At 35.4% G+C, this 12,501-nt stretch overlaps 1 protein-coding gene across 13 annotated transcripts in view; it reads left to right on the top strand.

The window, feature by feature from the left end:
• Window positions 1-12,501, top strand: part of DLG1 (discs large MAGUK scaffold protein 1) — a 284,649-nt gene that overhangs the window by 120,273 nt on the left and 151,875 nt on the right. The gene's annotated exons all lie outside the window — the stretch shown is intronic.

Raw genomic sequence — 12,501 nt, 5'->3', positions numbered from 1 at the left:
GGTAGGGTACTATAATGGTGGATACATGACATTATATATAAATTTCTTCAAACCCATAGAATGTACAACACCAAGAATGAACCCTAGCGTAAACCATGAACTTTGGATAATAATGGTGTGTCAGTGTAGGTTCATCAGCTGTACAATGTACAGCTCAGGTGGGGAGTATTGATAGTGGGAGGCAGTGCATGTGTGTGGGCAGAGGTTATATGGGAACTCTGTACTTTCTGCTCTAAAAAATAAAGTCTGTTAAAAGAGCAACATTGGTATCTTAAGGTGGATTAGATTGGCTATAGTTTGAAGAACTAAGTAAGTGAAATTTGTTATATAAGCTCTTTATAATTAGGAAGTGTGTTGCATTCATCTTTGTAGTTTCTATAGAGTGTCATGATTGTTAGATTGTCCTTTTGTCAAGGACAAATAGGTAAAAAATTTCACAAGCTGCAATTTATGTATTTTAGTATGTATATTATATATGTGTATATATGTATTTTATATATATATATATATATATATAGTTTTAGAGTTAACTTTTAAAATAATGTGTTAATAACAGTGCTGAAGAATGACTGGCCCATATGCTTTGAGGTCAGAATAGGATATTCAGCCTGCACAACATTTTTGCCCTTTGCTTATTTCAAGCAGTGTTTGTTTTCCTGAGAATTGTACTCCATACCTCTTATCACAGCTGCATTTCAGTAATCAGTTGTGTAATGATTTGTTTAATATCAGCTGCTAAACCATAAGCTTCACAAGAGCTGGTAGTACAGATGTATGTTTCCTTCTCTTATATTCCCAGAGCCTAGCATAGTGAACGCACGTGTTGACTGTTTGTTGAATGAATAAACAAATGTTAATATATGTGTCTGTTTTCATTTAATCTGATGATGGCTACAGGGAAATTTGAAACTTCTAAATATGGTTTGGCCACTGTAAATTTCCCAAGCCATTTTTATATAGAACTATGGCTTTAAAATTAGCAAGTCTCCATTACAGGATTTTATAAAATCATGTATATTTCTAAAGTAATTCAAAGCCCTCTGTGAAAAAACTGAAGCATATATCTTAACATATGAAGAACTTAAATTCTTATTGTCAAAATTTGACTTAGTATCGTTTTCTTTAAAGAGCTCTCACTGCGTTATTCTTTGTACTTCCTGGCACTGGTATTTAGATAACTTTTTCAATCCTCCATTTTCATATCAAAATTTAGAATTTTGATAAAGCTAAAAATAGTTGTTCAGACCATGTGGAGAACAGTAACCTACAATTATCACCTTATTTTACAAACTTTAAATAAACTAACTGATGTGGCAATTTTACAGCATATGCAAATCAATCAACAAAGACTGGACCTATTTTGTGCAAGTTTAAACCAACTGGTGTCACATCTGGAAGCAGTGGAATTTTAGGAGAATCCTAAATACAACTTCTGCCCCTAGATAAATTTATTTAAAAGGTGTTTTCCCCCTCACCTCTTAACAGGAGCCCTGCCTATTCATTCTTTATCCATTAGTAAACCCCAATTTAGTCCTGTTTCTGAACAGTATTTTCAGTATTTTTGAAATCTGAACTGTGACTATTGACTCAGCCAGCTGTGGAGTGTGAAGAAATTATTATTATGACAAAATGGGACCAGCTGATAGCCTTACAGAGTTTTTGTTGGTCCTGAGGAAAATAACTGGAGATTATAATCTGCCAATTTGAATCAAAACATATCCCAGCGTAATTTTTCTGTATTTAACTCTGACTAATCTTGGTAGAACCATCTAATATATCAAAGCGTTATAAATTTGAAAAATAATCAGTTTGTAAGTATTTTGAAAGATAAAGAATGGGATTTCCCTGGTGGTGCAGTGGTTAAGAATCTGCCTGCCAGTGCAGGGGACACGGGTTCGAGCCCTGGTCCGGGAATATCCCACATGCCGCAGAGCAACTAAGCCCGTGTGCCACAACTACTGAGCCTGCACTCTAGAGCCCGTGAGCCACAACTACCGAAGCCCGTGTGCCTAGAGCCCGTGCTTCGCAACAAGAGAAGCCTCTAAAATGAGAAGCCCACGCACCGCAATGAAGAGTAGCTCCCACTCGCCGCAACCAGAGAAAGCCCGTGTGCAGCAATGAAGACCCAATGCAGCCAGAAATTAATTAATTAATTAATTTTAAGAAAAAGAAAAACAAAGATGAATACCAACCTTAGGAATTAATTGTTTCAGCTATACTAAATACCGTAGCAGGATTTTGGAGAGGGGAAATAGAGCAAAAATCGTATCATTCTAATCATTTTTTTCCAAACTGAAAGGCTACATACAGTATAGATCCTAAATTCTTTCAGTTATAAGAACACAGCTTTACTATATAGGCCTTTTTTGTAAAAATATTTTAAAGAACTCTAGATGAAACTTGAAATTTTCATATCTATTTATTGTTTTTTTAATTCTCTCATTCCCTTTTTTGGGGGAGGAGTTGCTTGTTTTTATTATCATAGGTTAAGCACTACAAGAGAATTAAACCAACTATAGTTAGTAAAAACTAATGTAGATGTCTCGAAGTTTTATTCTGTTCTCTTCATGACCTAATCAGACTTTTTTCTTTTTTTGAACTATTTTGAAGAGACAGTGTTGTATAGTAGTTGAGAATGCTGTCTTTAGAGGATGATGGCCTGGGTTTAAGTTTCTATTGTATTTATTAGCTGTAGCACCTTGGACAAATAACCTAAATTCTGAGCCTCCTTCCCCCACCTGCAGAAAACAGGGATTAAGATCTAGTGAAAATTAATGGGACAAACATGCGAAGCCCTTATTATAATATCTGACATCAGTAAAGCACCTATCATCATCATCGTCATCTTTATCACCACTTTCACGACCACCATCATTATTGGTCCCACAGAATATTCTGGCCTTTTAAGTGAGGAATCTGGAGATACGGAGAAGCAACCTCATTACAGAATGATGAAGAATTATGTTTTAACAAGAGGATTGGTAACCTTGACTGGGTCCAGCCAGGAAAAGAGAAACCACAGTAATTATTTTAACAAGGAAAATGTAATATGGGGCGGGGGTCAGTGTTAAAAAGGAAACTGAAGAGGAAACATGGAACACCAAGGTAAACAGAAGCAGCTAACCTCTGAGGAGGGACCTAGGGACCAAGTTAAGGTTAGTAGAACCCAGAAGTTTGGAGGAAGGGCACCACAGGTTTTAAATATGAGCTGTCAGTGATATTTACTTTCTAATACAGCTTAAAAAGGAAAGAGGTAAAAATCTTTGGGGCAAGTGTTCTTCACCAAGACATGTTTATTTTCAGTTGGGATATTATTAGGCAATTAGCTGTTGCTAGATAGAGAACAACATGAAACTGGCAATTTTTTGGCATTTTTGTATTTTGAAACTTCTAAGGTTATCAAATGGTAGAACATCTTGAACACTTTCTGATTGGTAGTGACCGCCCAACCACACAGAATCTTTTAGCAATATCTGCTATGTGTATAGCATGGGGAGGGAGGATGTACACAATCCATTCCGAGTCACTTTATCACTTTAGAGTGCTGATGAACTCAATCTCTTTTGGCAATCACATGGTTTCATTCGTCCAACAAATATGTATTAAATACTTACTGTGTGCTAGATACTATTCTAAGCACTGGGCATATAAGAGTAAATAAAACAAGAATCCACACTCTTCTAGAGCTTATATTAAAGGGGGGGAAGACAGATGGCAAATGTAATTAAAATACGTAGTATGCTGGAGGAAAGGTAAAAAGAGAAGGCAACAGGAAATGTGTATGTTTGTGCGTGCGTGGTGGGGGTGGGGTGGGGTTAGTAGAATAGGAGTGTCTTCAGCTGGAGGGCGATATTTGAGCAACGGCGTAAGAGAAGTTATGGAATTGAGCCATATGGATATCTGGGGCAAGAGCATTCTATGCAGAGGAAGAGTGAATAAAAACTCTGAGGCCAGAGCATGTTTAGAGTGTTTGGAGAACAGAGAGGTCAATATTCTCCTCCCACTCAGCCGAGACGCTGAGTGGGAGGAGAATAGTAGAAGACGACTTCAGAAAGGTAACAGCGGCCTGAATCACTAGGGACTTGTACAAGAATGAATAGAATAGGGTAAATATATGATTACTAGGAAGATTTAAGGGCCCGTTTTAGGTTAGTCATTACGGAGTCCACGGTTGCCTATGTTTCTGTAGCCATAGTCTGATAAAATTGGGGGGTGGGGAGCAGGCAGCATATTGCAGTTGGTAGTTTCATACCTATTTGTTAATTATGTAACCACATCTTTGAATCCAAGTTTTGGATCTCTGTCTACTTGAAATTTTTAGTGATTGTTGGCTCATCCTTCTACCAATACAAAGTGATAAGCTGAATGCTGATAGAACACCATCTTTTTATAATGAAGGGATGACATACCTTAACTATCATGAATCTTGCAAGCAGAAATAGATCCGTAAACTAGATGTTCTGTGTGTGTGAACTAACAAATTTGTACCCATGCTTCTATACTAGGATTGTTAATCACTACATCTATTTCCCTACCCCCCTTTGTTATTTTAAAATCAAAAATTTATATTTAATCCCTTAGTATTTGTTAAAAAATGTATCTGGTTTCGTTGCTATTTGTTTCTGAGATAATTATGACACAGGTATCATATACAGCTGGTTCATATAACATGGAGTTTATATTGAAGGTACTTATTTGGAGTAACTTTGGCAAAAAGAGCATTTGAATCAAATAAGAACCAGATCTAAGCAATGAAAAACACCTTTATTCTGAATATACTGGACCCCTGTTAAGTACAGTGATTCCCAAACAGTTTTGATAAATCTGCTGTGCTGTATTTTATCCTTCTATAAACATACAAAAGGCTTGAAGTTTTTTCCCCTGGTTTCTCTTTTCCTCTTAGATAGCTTCGTTGACATTTATTCAGAGAAACATGTCTCATTACCACATAGTAGATATTGAAGCAAAGGAGCTTGGATTAAGAATATTAAACTGTGCCATACAAAAACAAAATAAAATCCTTATTGACCAACAGTGGCATAGGGGTAATTTTTTTCCTTGTTATCTAAGATATTGATAACAGAAGAGTTGCTATTTCATATATTTCATCTTCCGTAAATGTGGTATAAATTTATTTTGACCTTATTGAATCTTTGTGTGTATTCTAAGCTCAGTTTACCCCATTCATGTGACATGTTAATGTAAGGTGTAAACAATTATTAATTACCTGGTAGTATGGTATTAGTTATCTTTCTTCAGAGTTTGATCTTATGCTATGATGACCATTTTAATAAGCAAGAAAATAAGTGAGGAACTTCTCCGGCGGTCCAGTGGTTAAGGCTCCGCCTTCCAATGTAGGGGGTGCGGGTTTGATCCCTGGTCGGGGAACTAAGGTCCCACATGCCATGGGGTGCAGCCAAAAATTAAAAAGAAAATAAGTGAGAAAGAGTTTAAAAATATGTTCAGAAAGCCTTGTAAATCTATTGTGGTTGGGTCTAACTATGATGTAAAAGATACTTTTTAGTGGCCATTGTTGGTGTTATTCTTAATAGTCCTTCCTTCCAACTTCCCATCAGTCACTAGATATACCAATTCTACATTCAGAATCTATCTTTGACTACTCATGTCCATTTTCACCATCACCATCATTTGGTTAAAGCCACTGATAACCTCTCAGCTGGATTATTATAGCAGCCTCCTGATTGTTCCTTCTGTCCCTTCCTGTATCAGTCAGGAGTCAGATGCACATATAAAAAAAAACACTTTAACTATTTTAAACAAATAGAGATTTATTAAAGGTAAGGACGCTCAATTTATATATTGTTTTTCATTTATTGTTGAATTAATGGAAGTGAAAGAGGGAGGTACATAGTCATAAATGTAGATGTGCAGTACACATTAAGCATGTGGCTATACCTAATGAGGTTTCAGACCACTTTGTATCAAAATTTTTTTAAAAGCTGCTTTCATAATTTTAAGATCTTAAATGAAATTTAAAATGTAAAGCTGTGAATAAATAACAAGAATCTCTAAAAATTAGTTAAAACATTTTTCAGAAAGCTGTCATTTCGATACTGGCATTAAAAAAGTACTTTAAAAATATGTACAATCCAGTTACTTTCCTGGAATTTACAATTTTCTGCAGTGTTCTTTGAGACAGTGTTAATATTATAGCCTCTGTTGTCATGGAAACAAGTCTCTGAAGGCAGCCTCCGAGGCTAATGATTCCATGGTGTTGCTATGGATAGAAACAACTGAGACCGTTGTTAGTCACATGGTCAAGATTAAAAAAAAAAAACAACAGCTAAAACTCGTTGGAGCTGATCTTATTGAGTGATATATACAAATGGAGCAGAAGAAGGATGATGGCATAAAAGTCATATTGTCTAATAAAATATGTATGTAAGATTTTTCAAGTTTAAAATGCTTATGGTGAATTCCTTCTTTTCTGTAATAACCCACATATAATGGTTATTGTATATTGCTGCCTCATTATTTAGAGTCTTAAGTTTGCCGTTTTCCAATTTAGAATCTTGTTATACAACTCCCCAGAATTTTACCATGCTCTCAATCCTGCACTGAAAATAGCCTCTTGTCTCTTCATATGTATTATCATATCTAACATCTATGCTGTTCCTCATGACTCAGCCTTCATTTGATTAGATATTATTTGTTTAGCGTGGTATTTTTGTTTCATATGAACTAAATGACTTGTTGTTCTGTAATTCTGTGTTACCTGAACTGGTTATTGGCTGTGGCTAGGAAATTGTGTGTGTTGGTACCCATTTGGTTTTGAAGACTTTCTCAGCAGTATTTGCCTTTCTTAAGGAAGAAGCAGGGGCATATGTTCTTTTTCAAAGTACTTGCTCAGTGCCCTGTAGAGAGTGGGGTGGATTCAGATGGTGTACATTTTTTTAGGATTTTTAAAAAATGGTATTCAGATCCTCTAGATTATCGTATCGAAAGGAAATAGATTTAGAATAGGCTCTGAGCCAGTATTACAGTGAGGTTTAAATGTAATATTAAAGAATTTATAGTTTATCATAAAGGGTTTTGGAGAGCAACTGCCTAATGGAGGAAATTTTTGTGCTTGGCCTTGAAATTTGATATAAGCATACAGCTTTGTCTTTTTTATGTTAAAATGGATTATTAATTAGCTAATAGGTGACCCTATTAAAGAGGCGTAAAGAAACTTTTATAGGTGTTAGATACGTCTCCTACTTTGACTGTGGTGATTGTGTCACAGGTGTATGCATATGTCCAGACTCATCAAATTGTATACATTAAATATGTGCAGTTTTTGTATATCAGTTATACTTTAACAAAGCTGTTTAAAAAAATTAAATAAAAAAATGATAAACTTTAGACTTTCTTGTCTTTGATACTTTGGATGGCTACAGCCAGTGATTTTGTAGTTTGTCACTCAATTTGGGTTTGTCTGATGTTTAATGTTCAAGTTATGCATCTTTGATAAGAATGTCACAGAAGCGATGTATTCTTATTACATCCCATTAGGGAGCATATGATTTTGATTTGTCCTGGTGAGTGATGTTAACTTTAAGATAGTGTCTGCTACATTTCTTCACTGTAATTAATAAATCTTTGTAGGGGAGATATGTGTGTGTATGTGTGTGTGTGTTTCTCACATTCAAACTTTCTTCCACTAGAATGAAATGGAGGGTTCATTCAGCAGCAATGGAAGTTTTAACATTTGTTGATGTTTCTTGAATGAATTATTACTATGGTGGTTGCCAAATGATGGTTTCGTAACTCCATCATTCCTTCTACATTTCTTAATTGGCATTCTGCTGTAAGGAAATGCTCTCTCTTCTCTCTATTCATTTAATTTTTATGTAATTATATCAGTGTAGACTCTTGGAGTCCTGTTTAATTCAGTGGGATTTATGCCATCATTATTGTTATTTATTTTGAGTCTCAAATTATTCCCAATCTGACTGATAAGAGCCCTTCAAGCTGACTGCCAGTGTCCTTTGTCATGCCCTCGTTATTCTTCGAGCACCTCCTTATTTTCTGGAACAGCAGAATATTCTAGGCTCATATTGTACTTGCACTGGAATCGGCCATTTCTCCAAAGATTCCTCTTTTGTTGTTGTTGTTTTTTTTTAATCAAAGAATGGGTATTTATAAACCAGGATCTGAATGCCAAGTATTTTCATGCTCTTGAGGTGTTACTGCTCCCAGGTCTTCTCTGTAGACAGAGCTAGGGTATATATGTACATATAAACACATGCATTTATTTCTGTATTTATATGTATTGAAAACCATGCAGTCATACAGGTACCTCCAAATCTAGTCTAAAACCATAGATTTCAGGCTAATTTTCTCCCTTTCCATATTTGTGACTCCGTTCTCTGACGTGAGGAACCTTGCTTCCTTTATCCTTGGATCAAAAATCCCCTGTATGTAAGCAATCTCCTGTCACTGTCGATGCTCCAGGTAGACATCCTTCCCACCCAGCTCAAGATCCAAGAGATATCCCCACCTTGTTCCACTGGGGTCTCTATACTTCTTGCCAGACTACTACTACTGCCACATAGATACTCCATCACATTTGGGATCCAGCAAAACACATCAGGCTGCTGCCACTACTTGCCCACATGGGATACCCTCCTCATCCTGCTCAGACTCCGCAACACCCTGCTCCAGACTGCTGCCACCCTTCCACTCTCTGTGCGCAGAGGCTCTCCTCACCCTGCTCGACTTCAACAACCTGTACTTTCCTATTCAGGAAGTCTTTGCCTACACCAAGATCCTGATATTCTATCAATACTATCTTCTAGAAACCTAATTTTTGTACATCTCTTAATTATGTCAGTAAGCCATCTGGAATTAATTTTAAGTATGGTGTAAGGGAGTGAAGAGGGTTCATTTCATTTTCCATATGTATATCCAGTTGATTCAGCAGCAGTTTTCTAAAATTATTGAAATATAGTTGTTGTACAGTATTATGTTAGTTTTGGGTGTACTAAATGATTTGATATTTACGTACATCGTGAAATGATCACCACAGTAAGTCTAGTAACCATCTCTCCCCATACAAAGTTATTATAATATTATTGACCTTATTTCTTGTGCTGTATATTACATTCCTGTGACTTATATAACTAGAGGTTTATACCTCTTAATTCCCTTCACCTCTTTCGTCCACTCTACCCCCGCCCCACTGCTTCCCTCCCTTTTGGCAACCACACATTTGTTCTCTGTATCTATGAGTCTCTTTTCATTTTGTTTTGTTTGTTTTGTTTTGTAGTGAGATCATGTGGTATTTGTCTTTCTCTGAATTATTTCACTTAACATAAATTCTTTTAAAACTATCTTTTTCTCTTTGTCATAAATTAGGAGTTAGAATCTCTGGGTTTTTCAAACATTTTTTAAAAATTGTAAGTATTCCATTGAAAATTAGTTAGCATTTAAATTATTTGTTTTAAGCTCATACTATGGAATTTGAATTTTTTTTTTCTGTAGGAGCAATGTATAATTGGTGACTGGAGTCCCAAGTAAGACCCACAGAGGCTTTATTCCTAATGTCCTTTTTTTTAAAAAATTGTGGTAAAATATACATAACAAAATTTTACCATTTTAACCTTTCTTAAGTGTACAATTAGTTCAGTGTCATTAAATACATTCACAGTGTTGTGCAGCCATCACTGTTGTCCATCTCCATTATTTTTTCCATCATCCCAAACAGGGAACTGGTTTAGACTGGGAACATTAAAAAGAAAGAAAAAAAGAAACAAAATCTAATGGCTTAAAATCTCTTTCCACAGGATATAAGAAATCCAGGTAACAATAGTCTAGGAAATCTTTTCCTAATTCCTCACTGGTTACCTTTTGTGAGCCTAGCTCAGTTGTAAAATGAAGGGTTAAACTTGATCCCTAGCTTCTTCAATTCTAATAATCTTGTAAAATCATTGAAATTTGTTAACATCTTTTAGAACAATTAATGGGAAATGCATTTTCAGTTTATTTTCTAGAGAATGAGATGGTAAAAGATCGTAATAATTGTTTTTCTCTTAATATGAATAGATCTTCCATCCCTCACCCAGCATTATAGCATCACTGTGTATTCATTGTTGACAATTGGAAAAGTAGAATTCGAAATAAAGAGGCAGGGGAGAAAAACCATTCATAATTCTGCCCTCAGAGGTTTACTTTTCAAACATTTCTTTCCATTTTTTAAATAAAAGCTTTATCTTCCCTTTTTTACTTAATGTCATGTCATAGGCAATATCCTTTATGACTTACAGGCTGTTCTTACAGATTCTTGTTAACCGATGAATAATGTTTAATCTTATAAAATTATCATTATTTGCTCAGCCCTTCCAACACTTTATATTTAGGATATCCTACATTTCCCCAAGTATAAACAATGCTCAAAAGAATATAGTGAGGGGGCTTCCCTGGTAGCGCAGTGGTTGAGAGTCCGCCTGCCAATGCAGGGGGCACAGGTTCGTGCCATGGTCTGGGGGGATCCCACATGCCGCGGAGCGGCTGGGCCTGTGAGCCATGGCCGCTGAGCCTGCGCATCCGGAGCCTGTGCTCCGCAATGGGAGAGGCCACAACAGTGAGAGGCCCGCATACCGCAAAAAAAAAAAAAGAGAGAAAGAAAAAACAAAGAATATAGTGACTGTTAAGACATTTGCTTTTTGAATTATTCCCTTAGGATAGATTTCCACAATTACTAAGTCAAAGAGTTGGAACATTTTTAAAGCTACAGATAATTACTTAGATTGCTTTTTGTAAAGTTTGTATGAAGTTATATATCCAGCAGCACTGTGAAAGGACCTGTTTCCATGCATTAAAAATTTTTTTGAGTTTTTTTAATTGTGGTAAAATACATTTGCCATTTTAACCAGTTTTAACTGCACAATTCTGTGGCATTAATTACATTCCCAATGTTGCCCAACCATCACCACTATCTACTATTTCCAAAACCTTTTCATTATCTCAAACTTACTTCGTAACCCTTAAGCAGTAAACTCCTTATGCTCCTCTCTCCCTGGCCCCTGGTAACTTCTAGTGTATTTTTATGAATTTACCTATTCTAAATATTTCATATAAGTGGAATCACACAATATTGACCTTTTGTGTCTGGTTAATTTCACTTAGTATAATGTTTTCAAGATTCATCCATGTGCAGCATGTATCAGAATTTCATCCATTTTTATGTCTGAATTAATATCCATTGTATAAATATACCACATCTTGTAGCTATTTATCTGTTGATGGACACTTGGATTGTTTTTACCTTTTGGCTGTTGTGAATAATGCATCATTGAACACTGGGGTAAAGTATTCAAGTCCCTTTTTTTAGTTCTTTTGAGTATTTACCTAGGAGTAGAATTGCTGGGTCATATGGTAATCCTAGGGTTAGTTTTTTGAAGAACTGCCAAACCAAACTGTTTTCCACAGTGACTGCACCATTTTGCATTCCCACCAGCAGTTTTTGAGGATTCAGGTTTCTGCACATCCTTGCCAACACTTGTTACTTTCTGTTTTTGTTTTCACTTTTTTATTACAGCATCCTAGTAGGTATGAAGTGATATATCGTTGTAACTTTGATTTACATTTCCCTCATGAATGATGATGCTGAGTATACTTTCATGTGCTTATTGGTCATTTGTGTATCTTCTTTGGAGAAATGTCTGTTCAAGTCCTTTGCCTAATTTTTAATTGTCTTTCTGTGGTGAGTTGTAGGAGTTCTTTATATATTCTTCATGTTAAACTATCATCAGATGTATGATTTACAAGATTTTCTCCCATTCCATGCGTTGTCTTTCCCCTTTCTTGATAATGCCATTTGGTGCACAAAAGGTTTTAATTCTGACAAAGTCTAATTGATTTTTTTTTTTACTTATGCTTTTGATATCATATTTAAGAATCCATTGTCAAATCCAAGGTCATGAAGATTTATCCCTATGTTTTCTTCTAAAAGTTTTATGGTTTTAATGCTTATATTTAGGTCATTGATTAATTTCCAGTTAGTTTTTATATAGGATGTGAGGTAGTGGTTTAACTTTATTCTTTTGCATGTTGCTATCTGGTTGTCCCAGCACCATTATTGAAGAGATGCCATACGTTTTTGATAAATCTTGATTGATTTGATTGACAGCAAAAGGTCAACATTATAATTTTATTTTGTATTTCTTTATCAATGAGGAAAAGCATAGTTTCAAGTTTGGCAATTGGTTCTTCCTGTTTTAAGTGTCTTCTAATGTACATTGTTTTCTTATAGATTTGATTTTAATGTTTTTCTTATATATGTAGTATATGTCATTGGTATAGCAAATATTTATAAATTAATCCAGTTTATAGAGATTGGGACTTGTTACAAGACACCTTTTTTGTGTTCCAGTTACACCTTTTTTCAAAATAGTAATTAAGCCTGATTGAGTATAAATATCAAAACTTCTTAGTTTAAATTATGTCACTAGAGTTCCCACTTAATGACTTTACAGGCAAGTTTAAGACAGGTTATTA

Source organism: Monodon monoceros, unplaced genomic scaffold (genome assembly GCF_005190385.1).
Source record: "Monodon monoceros isolate NGI ecotype Baffin Bay Population unplaced genomic scaffold, NGI_Narwhal_1 Super_Scaffold_11, whole genome shotgun sequence".
In the NCBI taxonomy this organism is placed as follows: domain Eukaryota; kingdom Metazoa; phylum Chordata; class Mammalia; order Artiodactyla; family Monodontidae; genus Monodon; species Monodon monoceros.
Note: the sequence above shows the minus strand (reverse complement) of the source record. Positions and strands in the feature narration are given on the sequence as shown.